The sequence below is a fragment of the Anthonomus grandis genome, chromosome 16 (genome assembly GCF_022605725.1).
Source record: "Anthonomus grandis grandis chromosome 16, icAntGran1.3, whole genome shotgun sequence".
Lineage (NCBI taxonomy): Eukaryota > Metazoa > Arthropoda > Insecta > Coleoptera > Curculionidae > Anthonomus > Anthonomus grandis.
The window spans coordinates 11,738,262-11,753,586 of record NC_065561.1 but is presented as its reverse complement, the minus strand read 5'-3'; the positions used below and the strand labels follow the sequence as shown (position 1 = coordinate 11,753,586).

Genomic DNA, 15,325 nt, shown 5'->3' with positions numbered 1-15,325 from the left:
CTATGGTAACATCAACAAAATGCCACATAGTTCTGTGCACCCTTTTCAACTTTTTCTATCCAGTTCATAGGTTGATTTTAACATATCAGCTTTATCAACATATCCCATATTTGCATTGTAATCATTTATAATGACAGAGCATGCAATCGTTTTTCTCTATACATCCTTTTTCTCTCTCAACGGTCTCTATTATTCCTGGCATGTGAAAATTACTTGCCATTGCAACTACTCTTTTATCCTTTCATTTCCAAAATGTGATCCCATCATCTGTTACTCGAAAGTCACGCTCGCCTCGTTTTAATGCTTTGTCTTCTTTTACATCAGTTAGTATTCCTACACGATTTTACCTAATTGTTCCACAGGCATATATTTTATCTGAATATAGTTGCCAGAAAAGCACTAAAGAGGTAAAATAGTTATCAAAATAGACAAAATGATGAACATTCACTAATGATCTTGTAATGTCAGTTACCACCCTGGCACCCAAATGTTTTTCTGCATTTTCTCCAATTTTTTCCCGTATAAATTTGAAAATGATCTACATATCCACTTTCCGATGCTCTAACCCATACTTTATACCCACACTTAATCGGTTTATTCGGCATATACTGGCGCAGGGAAGATCATTATTTGAATCTAATCATTGATTCCAAGATGAAACGTTTTTCGTTGGTTTATAATATTTCGCATAATTTTCTGATAATCTGTAGAATAGGCTGGACTTTGTATAACTTATCGTATTGGGGATCTCCGCGTTTGGGCCGCATTAGGTTATCATCAAATGAAGGTTTCCTAACAACCAATCAAAACTTGTTCTGGGTATAAGACTTGAAATATAATTATCCCGAAGCTCAATCTACGTCGACCAGAAGTCCCGATAAGAGGGTAGACCCTTTATTCCCATGAGTATATTTATTGCAAACAATATCTTAATTTCCATAGTATTCGTGGGTGTGAAAAGTTTTCCGGAAGGGGCGCTTGCGTTTCTTACAGATTGGTTGGTTGGACGATGTGGTCAAATAAACTGTCCAGAAACAGACACAAAAATACCTTAACGGGGAGCTCAATGCCATCTGATATATTGCAAGGTCCAGAATCCTTGGTAAATTCTATCTTTTAGAAAATATCGTAATATTGATATTTCATTTTAATACCTTTTATGAAATCAGTTAAAACGCTGAGGATATTAAAGTAATAAGTGATTTACAATTATTTATAAAAAATTTGCTGTCCATTGGTTTCTAATCAGTCATGTTTTCTATCAAGTCATTTGCTCTCAAACTTTTCTCTGCTCAAAGTAAGTTCACTACATGCAGCTATTTAAACAGTCGATCTTAGATCACCCAAAGGAAGAAATCTAGAGGTGATAAATCAGACGATCGTGCTGGCAATTCTTTAACTCCTTTTCGACCAATTATTTATCTGTTAGTAAGTCTCTCAGTATCTAATAAGAAAAATGTTAGTATCAGAAGAAAATAAGATCTTCTTGTAAAATCGGATGACTAGATACGTCAGTTTGAGTTTCTGAACCAGTCCTTTTTCAGGGGTGTATTATTTGTTCAACTAGATTACCTTACCAGGTAGATTGTCCTCATTAATGTAGATTAATTATTCCAGAATACTAGTCTAAGACTTCATTTTCTCTGGATACAGTATCTTTCGAGATCGTACTGTCTCATATAATTTAGGCTTGTACAAATTAGATTCCACTAAGGTTTGATAGTTTCCTGATTAGTGAGAATAGTTACAGTTTGATTTTAATATATCTTGTATTAGGTCTCTCCCAGTAAGATATTTCTAAAAACAGCTTCAAATTGACATTTTTAGCTGCATTTACAAGAAATTCGAAATATTAGAGGACAGTTTTTAATCTTGATTTGACTTGTAAATTTAGTAATGAAGATTTTTTGGAATTTACCCAGAGCCAACTACTGGTAACTCACTTTTCACCCCTGATTTAACTATTTAGTCACCATTTAAGAACTATATTTTTTTATCAGTTTTTGTATACGTTTATGTAATATAAGATATTTAGTCTATTAGAGTACATTTAAAATATACTTGGAATATACAGGAATTAGGTATTAATGTAACATATCTAACCGAGCACTGGTTTAATGTATAGGAAAAGAAAAACCTGATAACTGAATATTCTGGCAAAAGGCACTGCAATGTTTATTGAAAATTGTCAATGCAAGTATTTTAGTTTTATATATTTTGCGACTTTATAGATCACCTTGCATTTAATAAAGTATATAGTTTATTCAGATGAGAGATTGAACGTATTATAGTTAGTGAGGATCTTTGTCAAATGATAGATCATGGCAATTTTCTTGGTAAGGTCAAGAGACAATACAAAAATCACGACCTTAAAAAAATATATAAAAGCTTTTATTTTTCAGGTACAAGATGTTATTGATAATAATAAAAATAAAAGTATCTAAGAATTATACAAGCTCAGCATAAGATTTATTAAAACCATAAAAAGATATATATTTAGTTATATTGTCTCTTCTAAAACTTATAAATAAGTGTATTACCACTTCACTATTAAGTGTGAAAAGAGCAATAATTATCCCACTTCTTGTTCGTTTGTAACATGCCTAGGTATTTGAAGAGCTCTGGTATCCATCACTGATAATTGTAGGTATTCATTTATGTTAAACGATTAATTTTCAACTACCCTTCTCAATTATTACAGCCGTACATTTTTAAGTCCGAACGCCATTCCAATATCAACACTCATTTGGTTTAGTAAAGTCAGTTCATTTTGAGATAAAGAAGATGATTTAGGTTAAATGAACTCTCTTTTTTTTATGGTATATTATTATTATAGACTAATACAGATAGAACAATAATCGATTTATTTATCTTTGCCTATTATAAGTATGCAAGTAAATGCTAAACATATATCTAACAGCATAAAATATACCAATAGTCCTATAGTTAGAACCTTTGGTGTGACACTCAAATAACGAGACAGTCCTACCACTAACAAAAATTCTTTATTTTTACTCTCGACACGTGTTTCGCTAACGACGTTAGCATCTTCGGGAGAAGATCAAAACTCAAAGTATTGAAATGTATTTTTTGCATTTAACTCAAAACGGTTCATGAAGAGCTCTGCTTGGAAGGGAGAGAGGCAACCATGGCTATACCTTGCAGTTCTTCATAGTATGAGTTGTTATATTGAAAAATACTTTTTGACATGCAAAGTTTTCTTACTTTAATTATTTCTTGGATATTATCGAAACCATTACTTTCCAGTTAAGTTCAATTAGATATTCCAAAATATCTGGTCAGTCTTTCATCGTTAGCGAAACACGTGTCGAGAGTATAAATAAAAAATGTTGGTTAAAGGTAAAACTGTTTCGTAATTTAATTTTAATAAAATATACCCTTAATTCACCCCTGACTAGCTAAAGAAAGCATAAGGGATGCAAGCAAGCCACCTTATGCATTGAGGGTGTCTTGGGTATAGATGCACTGGTATCGTAACCATATTTAAAACATTTTTCAAGGGATGCAAGGTGGTTGAAATGATTCGACCACTCCTTCGAAAATTGGAGTCGATATCGCTGACGGTTGATGAAGCATCCCGCGCAGCGGGGGTGGTTGTTCCGAGACAACAGGTACAAAAAGTCAGTTTTGGTTTGTCTTTGTGAGGCAACAATGAGCGAAATTATTAAGCGACTGTTGTGCTGTAAATCTTTTTTTTTCGCTTCCTTTGTCAAAAAAGGTTTATTTTAAAACTATTTTAACTGGTCATAATAATTACTATAATCCTAGTTTTTACAGTTCTTTGAAAACCTATCTTATTATTCAATACCATACTAAATATCAATTTGATGTTCCTTCCTTGAACTCCAAGGCTCCATCACCGCAAAATAATTCAACAGAGATGAGATAAATGGTCGCATTAACATATTTTTGCAGGGAATTAGACGTTGCTAAATATATAGAGAGTTTAGTAGACGATTATCAGGTACCGAGAATTGAACATTTTTTGGGCTGTCTCAAGGTTCCCTTTGTTTCGGGCTGCGGCGCTTTTTGTTTCCCAAATAACGCTCGTAAATGGGCTATTTGATACCGGCCCGATTTAATACATCACTGGATAATGGTATTAAAATAATTCCGGTTGAAATATTATGAAAATAAACCGTGAAATGTTACTACCTTCTGTCGTATAAAAATGTCAACTTGTGCCACATATCAAATAGTCATCAGAACCGCAGAAAGAAAGTATAGTATAGAGGTAGCAAATCTAGTGGATGAGCTTTCGTGTCTGGTCAAAGTAGCAATTTAATACCATTCGTTAGTTAAGGGAGCCCAAATGTTATTAAATTTCACTAAAAACAACATCTGCAACGTTTCGTAATAGACCACCGTATTGCGACATTAAGAAAATTGCATGGAATTATAATGTTACAAATGACAGGTTGGAAGTACAATAACAAAATTCTATTACTTAATAATATAGACCTGCCATATAGAAAAGCTGGATATCTGTGTTATATTAATAAGGTTGCCTCATGCGAATCTTGACTCTTTTGGTATTTATTGAGAGTGTTTAAAAAAAAACCTTCTTTAATTACGATTATGATAAAAGTAAGAAATTAAAAGAGTATATTAAAGCTTATTATAGATACCCCAATTTGCCTATCTTTAGTATTATAAAATACCGGAAATACAGGGTGTCCAAAATCTACGCATCAGGATTTCGGTAGACGATTCTACATGAAAAATGAATGCAACAAACTTCTATACAAGTTTTTAAAAACTCAAAATTAAGAAAGGAACAGGGTGTTAAAAAAATAATTTATTTTAATAACTTTTTTTCTAGTGTAGTGATTTTTGCTAAATTTTGCATGCATGTTACTAGTGTTTTTTTATATTCACCTCATCAATTTGATGCTAGTCGTCAATAATTCGACGCTAGTTTTCAATGACAAAAATCTTAAGCTGTCCCTCACTTTAGGAAAATGACTTAGAACTTTTTGCTTTAATCTGTTTGAAGATACAGAGGGTGTTAAAATCCAATAATGTTTTCAAGTTTTTTTTAATAAAATTTTTTCTAGTGTCCTGATTTTTGCCAAATTTTGTTACTAGTATTTTTTTGTATGAGTGTTACTAGTGTTTTTTTGTATTCACACTAGTAGTTTAACACTGGTCGTCAATGACAAAAGGCTGAAGGTGTCCTTCACCTTTGGAAAGTGACTTAGGGAATTTTTTGTTTTAATCTTTTTATAAATGTGGATGTCAAATTAGTAAAAAACATCACATTTTTTTTAAAAAGATGCTCATGTTGCATCATCGTAGAATTAACAGTGTCTGAGAGAAACGACTTTAAATATTAACCATACCTTTAATAATTAAAAATTTGTATTCTCAAAATGAACACAGCAAGCCCTGAAAACATTCATTGTTAAAGCGTAATTTGTTAAATAAAATAACTATTTACGATAACACACCTAATTTAAGTTTAAAGTAACACTTTCATAAAAAATTTTCGAAATATTGCCCTTCCATTTCAATACATAAATATTTTCTTCTGGAAGTTCCAACGAAACCTAGAGCATATGCCTTCCTGCTATTTAATTATTTCACAATTGTCAATAATCCGTTGTCTCCGCTCTTCATGGTTATTTACAGAAACCTTGTAAACGAGAGACTTTAGCTAACCTCAGAAGAAAAAATCCATAGCGTTTAGATCTGGCGGTCTGGGAGGCCATTTCACAAACCCACCGCGTCCAATCGATCTTTAAGGGAAATTTTGATATTGATTTTCTTTCACTGCTCCATTGAAATGGGGTGGAGCGCCGTCTGGTAGCAGCCACATTTCACGTCTTATTTGAAGAGGAACATCATCTAGTAGATTGGATAACTCATTTTTTTAAAAGTTTACGTAGACCTCACCATTTAGCCTTTACGGGAAAAAATTTGGTCCTATTAAATGATCGTCGACCATACCGGCCCATACATTAAGGGAAAACTTATTCTGAAAACGTTTTTCTATAACGACATGAGGGTTTTCGTCCAATAATGTTTATTATGAAGGTTTATTAAACCATCAAAGCCAGCTTCATCGGTAAAGAGAATAAGTGTACGTGCACACAGGACGCAATTAAGCGATGCTATGCGATGCGGTGCGATTAATACAAACCTCTAAAATCAAAAGCAAGCATTCAAACAGCGCGCTTGTTGCTGCTTTAAGATGCGATGCGATGCAACGCGATCTCGCGCGTCTTTTTGATTTTCAAGCAAGTTTGATTTTAATCGTTTGCGTCCTCGCGCTGCTAGTTATTGTCTAGTTATATTTGTCCGTATTTCGTGTGGTATGGATGCAGAAAAATTAATAAATGCAGTCCGAGTGCGTCTTTTACTATGGCATCAACAAAACAAAGTCTATCGAGATCGGGACAAAGTTGAGAAATTATGGCAGGAAGTAGCTGCAGAACTAAATGTTTCAAGTAAGTTAAACATATTGTTTGCATACTAGTTTATTTTATATTTAAAAAAAAAACTTTTTTTAATTTACGAGAAATATAAAACCAATTATATTAGTGGTTTACTAAATACGATTTCAAAAAAAAAACCTTTAATTCATATGCTTGTTTTGACGCTCTGTTGTTTACACGTGAGGCAGGCTGGCTGATCATGTCACTGCAAGTTTGTTCGTGATTGTTTATATCATAATCATGGATTCCTTCTCGGTATATTATAATATTGTGTAGCAAACAAGCGCATTTAATTATGATTTCTTTTACGGAAGGGTCGGTCTCTATTGCTTTCGTTAATATTATCCACCTAGACACTGGAATACCAAATTCACATTCCACACACCTCCGAGCTCTGCATGGTCGTATTAGGAAATGTGTCAACGGATATGCTTTACTCGAATCAAATAGAACGGGAATTGGGTCTTGGGCAAATTAAACTTTTCATTTTTTAACAAAGCATATGTTTGTGACGACTGAAAGACTCCTCCATCGCTTTGTTTTCCATATGCGCCCACTTCTATGGTCAGAAATTTGTAGGAAAAATATTGTTTATAATTGTAAAACATTGTTCCTGAATTCGCCGGACATTTAATTCGTACATGTTTACCATCAATTGAGCCGACGCAATGAGGCAAATTCCATTTATTCCAATAGTCAGAGGTGGAACGACTAAAAATTTCTTTTGTCAGGACCGGCAAATATGTAGCCACATAAACTTTCCATATTGCTTCGCATGTTTGTTTAACTATCTTTGCCACAGTTGAAACGCCAAGGCGAAAAGAGAATGCTAGGCTTCAATAAGAGCCACCTGTCGCCAGTAACTTGGAAAAAGGAGAATCAATTAGTGTGTTATTATCACTAAGGGCCAGTTCTACAATCATGGTATAAGTTTATTTTTAGAATAATTGCTAAAATTACAATTGTCTCAACAATCGTTGTTTTGGTAATTACTCCAGAAAAAAAGTTATACCATGTTTGTAGAACTGGCCCTTAGTGAGTAGTGATATGTTAAGAGATATGTCAATATTCTACTATTAATTTTTAACTAATAATTGATTCATAAAAACAAGATTACTTTCTGAAAACATACAATTTTATTCTTTTTTTTTTAGAAGAAGCTGCTAAAAAAAGATGGAAATATTTACGAGATGTCTTCAGAAATGAGCTGAAGAAGTTACCGAAACCTAAATCTGGAGACGAAACTCCTTCAAACTTAAGTTCAAACTGGACTTACTTTAAGATTTTATGGTTCCTTAAGGATCAAATGACTCCGAGACAGCTAACTGGCAACTTACCCACTGACGATAACGCAAGCCAACTAAACAAAGATGTACCCAATGATCATTTATTTCCTGATGACATCGACGATGAGACATTTGTTACTCGGGATGAAAGAATTGAATCAGAACAACTCTTATCTGCTCACAACAACCAAACTATTGCAACTACTAGCTCCATGGCCGGATTAAGGTTTTATGGGGCCCGGCGCTAATAAAGGATCAAGGGGCTCCTTATAAATAAAATGCAAAAATATTACTTATAACACTACATATATATTACTTATATAAAAGAAACGGTTTTTTTGAAAATAGGAATATGAAAATACCTTTTTTCGTAATTTCAGTTTTACAAAATCTTCTATTACGACATTAAACTCTTAATCCTTCAAAACGTCCCTTTCTATACACATTATTGTTAAAAAAGACAGACGTTTCTCCTGCATTGTGGCTCTATATTTATTTTTTATATAAACTAGCTTGGAAAAGGAACGTTCAGACTCACAATTTGCTATTGGTATCGATAGATACATTTTCAAAAGCGCATATACGTTAGGAAACGTGTCAATTAATTGGTGTTCTAAAATATATCTTAAAAGATCAAGTGGATTGCATATTTTTTCGGAAGAGGTTTTAAGAAGTTCCGAGAAAAATACCAGCTCATCTGTTAAATTAATATTTAGGTCATCTGCGTACACGCTTATTACTTTTGCAGAAAACTCTTCAACTTCTGATTTAGATGAACATACATTAGAGCTAAGTTTTGAAATGAAAGCAAACAACTGGACAAGATCTGAATATGCATTACACCGTCGTTCTAATTCAATGACCAGCTTATCTACTATTACTAAAAATGACTGCGTGCGAAATGATTCTCTTTCATTCAATAATATCTCATTTTTACCATCCGGGTATTTTTTTTGTCGCTTTGACCTGCCCATAGAATACTCATATTCTTCCTGTGGTAGTAAACTTTTGGCTTCTTCTTCAAACAAGTCAATTTGGTCTCGGAAACAGGAAACACTTCTGATTAGCCCTTTTAAAATATTTTTACCAAACAACAAATCCAGACCTGGCTTTTGAAGTATATTGAAAGCTTCCCCGAGAAGGCTTAAAATTTTGCTCCAAAAGGTAGTCATTACAAGAGTCTCCATTTTTATCATTTGTTTAGAAAGTCCCATGGCTTCTAACTTGGTGTCTTTTTTTTCTAATGGATCATCATCATCTGACATCATTTTTAAGCAGCTGTTTATTTGGACATAGCTTGTTACTAACGCTTTTGCTGCATCTTCTCTACAGCTTCAACGAGTGGTACTTAATGACTTGACAGTAAGGTTTTTGCCAATATTATCTAAAAACAAATGCCATCGATGTGTGGAGGACCCAAAAAAAGCATACAATTTTTGCAAAAAATTAAAAAACTTTGTAGCATCAAAGCAATCGTCAACAGCAAATTCTCCAACTAAATTTAAAGAGTGTGCAAAACATAGCACGTAAAAAGCTACCTTTGTAATTTCTTTTATATATGCTTGAAGGCCATTATACTGCCCCGACATATTACTGGCATTGTCGTATGACTGTCCACGACAAAATTTTAAATCCAGCGTATTTTTTGTCAAAGCTCCGACAGGGATTTACCAGTATGACTGAAAATAGGTACAAATCCTAAAAATCTCTCATATACTTGCCCACCCTTTTCACTAGAGCAAAAGCGGATAATTATCGATAACTGATCTACGTGCGATAAATCTGGAGTCGAATCCACTATTATTGAAAAATATTTTGATGCTAATATTTCTTGTATAATCTTTTTTAGTACTTTATCGGACATTATTTGGATAAACTCCTCGCAGATAGTTTTAGACAAATAAGAAACAGTGCCTTTACCTTTATTCCTATAATTCTTAATATGATTATCTATAAAAGGATCAAATTTGGCAATTAGTTCCAACATTCCCATGTAAAGACCATTAGATGGTGACCCAAAAATCTCATTGTCACCACGAAAAGGCAGACCCCTTTCTGCCAGAAATTTAATTACAACTACAATTCTTTTAAAAACATCAATCCAATAATTATTTTCTTTCTGAAAGGCTTTTGCAACAGTTTTGTCTACTCGTTTTTTTAAATTAATTCTCAAAAGAAGTTTATTCATACAAGTCCTATGCTCTTTGCTGTTTTCGTAGAGTTCGATTTTTTCAGGACCCTTTTTCCAATCTGAGAACCCACAACAAAATGAAGCAATTTTGTTGAAATTAAAAAGTTTGCAAGAAAAGCAGTAAATATTTCCGGTGCTGGGAGAATATAAAATCCACTGCCTCCTTACCGTTTCCCCGTTTACCAAAATTTTGTATACCATTGATATTCCAAATTTTCTATTTTGGGATTTGTACGATCTTAATGAAGCTTTAAAACTTTTATCAGAGTCAAAATTTTGAGAATATTCGACTCCTTTTTCCAAATAAAAATCTATTAAATTATCGCTAATTATCTCTGGCCATTTCGCCGGATCCTTATTAGGTGGCAATAAACTACGTTCAAGTGAAAGGGTTGCATCCGATTTACCTGTTGAAGGCACTAAAATAAAAATATAATTTGAAAATGTGAAATTAATTTTAGGTACCATTAAAACTCTGGAAACTTTTAACCCATTTTTTTAAATAAAAAAAAAATTTAATTCTTTTATCACTTTGCTATAAATTAAGTTAAGTAATACTTGATTCTGCTGAATTTTCTTTTAAATTTCCATCGTGCGAATTATCATCATTAATGCCGCTTATTATCATCATTACTCTCAATGTTTGCGTTTCCTAAGTCAGAACTATTTTCAGTGGAATCCTTTTCAATTGGAGGTTTACTATTTATTATAACTAGACTATTTATTTATAGCTAGGCTATAGCTTAAAAGGTCAAAAGTAAAAAAATCAATAACGTATAATCAGTACTTCCAACTTCAAAACTCTCCCAAGAGCGGATGCGAAGCTGTGAAACTATACAGAATAAACCGATACCAACAACGCAGCGTCTATTAGCATCCAAAGCATCAAATATGGCGCCTATATTAAGACCTTTTTCACATTGAGACAATAGAAATAATATTGAGTTGAATATTTTCATATTTATAAATTGTTCACATTTTTTATTTAACATTTCCCAAAAGCGGACAGTTCCCACAAGCGGACAAAAATGTTGGAACCGTCGATGTCCGCTTATCAGAGCTTTCACTGTACTTCTTTAAAACTTACTTATGTATATTTACATCACAGGCATGCCACGCTTAAAAATTCAAGCAATATTATTTCTTAAAAATTATCACTAAGCGCCAAAATCAAAATATACAGACCTCTGAACAAAAAGCATTGTCTAAAACAACATTAAAACAGGCCATAGAGAAGGAATAATATAGAAAGAACAAAGATGCCTTTAAAAAACTCGAGCGTCTCGCCGCAGGAATAATTTTAGTATATATATTTTTTTTTTAAACAAAGACCATCGAAGCCTAGAAAAGCAACAATGCCAATAAAAAGCAGATCCAAGTATATAATAATATAAATCGTAAATTAATATAAGTAGAAAACCTAAATAAATAAACACCTGCAAAACTGCAAATATAAATTCTTTTTTAACTCCGGGTTTATTGCCTATTGACCAAATTATTAAGGGGAAATGCAAACATCAAAAATTATTGTTTTTAGCCGGTTTTTTTAATTTCAATAACACAAAATCTAATATAATAATAAGTTAGAGTCAGTCTGTAAACGCATTTGAATAAATAGTCTTTTTAAGAGTGCTGGAAAGTTACGTAATTCAGGGGGGCCCCTCTGAATGACGGGGCCCGGGGCTCCAGCCCCTTTAGCCCCATGGGTAATCCAGGGCAGACTAGCTCAGATAAAAATGTACGTCAAGAGCCAACTGACTGTGCGCATCCGCCAAAACGTCCTGCAAAAAGAGCAGCTAGAAAAAAAGAAGACTTTGATATTAAAGAATTTTTGAAATTAGAGCAATAAAAAGTGACGTTTTTAAGCAAATAATTCCGTTTTATCGATACAATCTCAGATTACTCAGGATGATGACTATCACTTTCTTATGAGTTCCCACACACCGCTAAAAAAAATTAGTTTTGAAACAAAGATGTGGTTTCGTCTTAAGATGCAGGAACTGCTTTACCAAGCCACAGTGAACGAGCACCATGTTGAAAATATAAGTTTTGCCAATAATATGCCAACTCATCAGCCTCAAATGACACACAGTTTTGTGGCAACACCATTGGCTTCACCCGCTTATTCCACAGAAACAAATAGTTCTTACACAATTCTCCCCTGAAGAAAAAATACATATTTTATACGTTTACATTTCTATTTATTTATTTTTATAAAATAACTGTAAAGAATTTGAAATAAAATATTTAAGTACTCACATATATCTAAGCATTTTTTCTTACCTTAACGTTACGACAAGGCGTTCTTTAACGCTGATTGGAACCCTCCAGTTTGTTGTCACTTTTTCCACTAATGGTGTTATACCATTTTCAATAAGTATGAATGTTTCCAAAGACATTCGGAAATATTCTCCAAATTTGTCAGGATAATGGGTTAAACGGAGAACGAATGATGAAATTATCCGTAGATTAATCGATCACGATAAATTTTATGTACCCATTTCTTTTTTTTATTTTTCAATTTTTTATATACATATATCGTAAAAATTAATTTTCTAATAATAATAATTCCATGATAGCTGGACCTGATGCAGGCACAGGTTTAAAAGTTACTACGCTTTTGTTTATCGCCTTCTATTAAAACGCAACCAAAATATAGTAAGTAATCAAAAGCATAGCATCGCATAGCGTCGTATCTCATAGCAAAGCTTATCGCTTAATCGCGTCCTGTGTGCACGTACACTAAAACGTGTGGAATTTTGATTACGATTTTTAAAGTTTCTAATGGTCCTTCAAAAATTAAGTCGAGCCACTAGATCTTTAGGGTTTAAGGCTTAAACCTTTTGATAATGAAAGGGATGTAGGAGTTGCTCTTGTGAAATTTCATGAACTCTAGTTTTCGGAATATTTTCCTGAGTTGCTATTGATCTTACGATAAGGGTAGGGTTATTTTCAATCTCATTCAAAACGCGGATCCGTTCTTTAAGTTCGAGTTCTTTGTCGACTAATTTTAAATGCTCCAAATTCTCCTAGTCTCCGATACTGCTAAACATTTGCGATCGTAGTACTGTGCTTCTCTGTATGCTTCTCTGTACAAACGTTGTGCTCTTTCAATTTTCAATCTTAATGATTTTATAATTATCAAAAGTTCTTAGTCATTTTCCTAAGGTGAAGGACAGTTTAAGCCTTGTCATTGACGACTACCGTCAAATTAATAGGGTAAATACAAAGAAACACTAGGAACATGCATGCAAATTTTGGCAAACATCAGTACACTAGAAAAAAAGTTATAAAAAAAAATAAGAAAAAAAAAATTTTTAACACCTTGTATCTTCCTATATTGTATAAAAGTGTGTTGCATTAATTTTTCATGTAGAATCGCCCACCAAAATCCTGACGCGTAATTTCTGAATACTCTGATAGTGGGTTTGCGGTATATTTAGGAAAAGAGGAAAGGAGTAAATACCTGATAACCCTACAGTTTCTACTTTTTTTTCCTGTAGCAATCAGTTTATCGAAAATGTATTTGAAAGAACAACCAATTTGTACTTACGAAAACAGAAATGACTCATTTATATTTAATTAGATTAGTAAAATAATTTTCTTTTGATCATTTTATTTGTCAAATAAAAGAATTATCTACGTAAGAGGTTTGTGGATGGACTTTTCGAGGCTTTCGAGTTAAGATGTAGCCTTCATACATCGGTAAATATAGGTAACTAAATGCAAAAGGAATAAAAAGTAAAACCTTTCTTGAAATTAAGGCTTACCCTATAATAATAATCAACGTGTTCTAATAAATCATTATTAGATATTAATATCTTGTTAGATATCTAATAAATTGTTAAGTTATCTTAATGTAAATACAAACGAATTTAAAACACTATAAATAACCTACTTGCATTCAAACAATCCTTCAATATAAAAAAAATCCATTTTGACCTACGCCCCTGGGCGCAATGCTCCCTTCATCACTTTCTGATGCAGGTAAACTGACTGCATTGACATCGAAAGGTGCATTCAAGAATTATTTATAAAGTGCGTGGCGGGCAGCACCCTCTTTACAAATTTTTACCTTTTCCTAGCGTACACAAAAGGTGCGCTCTGATGGATTTTAATATTACGTCAGGTTATCTGAAGAAATAAAGCTCTTTTCTTTTGCTCTAAAAGGTCGAGATTTAGGGATTAACTTAGCCGTGACTTTTTATTTAAGAGGATACTATTAAAAAAATGATATTTTACCTGTACGTTAAGGTGAGGGGTTAGCGTCTCCTGATTGGCGACGGTGGTCGATTTAGGAAGCCTCGAGGTCATGGTCTAATCAGACCATGGTACCTCATATTTTTGGTCCCATACAACCATCAACGAGTATACTTTGCCTCCCTGTTCATCTAGAGAATCTATATTCAAGACATGTTACGTAAATAGTCTTTCAGCTTATAGTCTTTTTAAACACCAAACTCTAGGGCCTAAGTCATGTTGTATCGAGAAGGGGTGTGATGTTTGCAACTTTGAAGAGTGTCAGTCACCTTTAAGCCATTACACCAAAAACACTAGGACACTAGGCCTACGTCACGCGAATAGGTTCGTATTATATTGACACTCAAAAGCACAGTTCAATAGGATAATTTCGCGACGATAGGAGACGTTTTAGTGTTTATTTAGCGAAATAAATATACGATCCGAAACGTCAAATCGCGTAGGGACACCATATCACCTGGCCCTTCGAGGTTTTTCGCAAATTTTCCGCAGAACGGCGCGCCGACGACGTCGCCTGATGACGTCACAGGCGTCTAAATATCGATCTCACTCCCTAGCGCCGTGAAAGAAGAGGGAAACGGACTGAAATTTCGGGATAGTTTCGTCCATATAGGGGAGTGAGATAGAGAGATAGGCGTTGGCCGGGTTAAGGAAAGAGACGGAGGCTCTAGGTGACCTTGTTGGACCCGAGGTTATTTTTCTGGCCTATATATCTCTTCTTCTTCCTCTAGTTGGAAATGAATAGAGGGAAGGAGTTGGTGGTATAGACCTATTTTGCTGATTGGATGTAAAAATGTTTTTTGGGCGCCATGTAAGCTGCGGTTTCAATTTTTCAGGGTTTGCATGGGATACTTTAATCGGCTTGATTTAGTACTAAAACATTATTGAAAAAAAAACTTAGAGAGAGCTATAAGCTATAGAACAATGCAAATAAAAAATTTTGAAGAAATATTTAAGGATTTAAAAATGCTAATGTAAGTAGTGTGGTTCATTTAAAATATTAAAGATGATGCTACGTTTTGATATTTGCGATAACGCTGCATTGGTTAAAATATTATCTGTCATTACATCCCAAGCAACTACTTATGTTACAAATTTTTAATAAAAGCCGATGTCTAGTTATCCATAAA

At 33.5% G+C, this 15,325-nt stretch overlaps 1 protein-coding gene across 1 annotated transcript in view; it reads right to left on the bottom strand.

Annotated features, from left to right (window-relative positions):
* Positions 1-14,515, bottom strand: part of LOC126745596 (voltage-dependent L-type calcium channel subunit beta-2) — a 281,586-nt gene extending 267,071 nt beyond the window's left edge. The window contains exon 1 of the mRNA XM_050453523.1: positions 14,178-14,515. The gene's annotated coding sequence lies outside the window, so the exon portion shown is untranslated. The remainder of the gene's footprint in view (positions 1-14,177) is intronic.
* Positions 14,516-15,325: the final 810 nt, after the last annotated feature.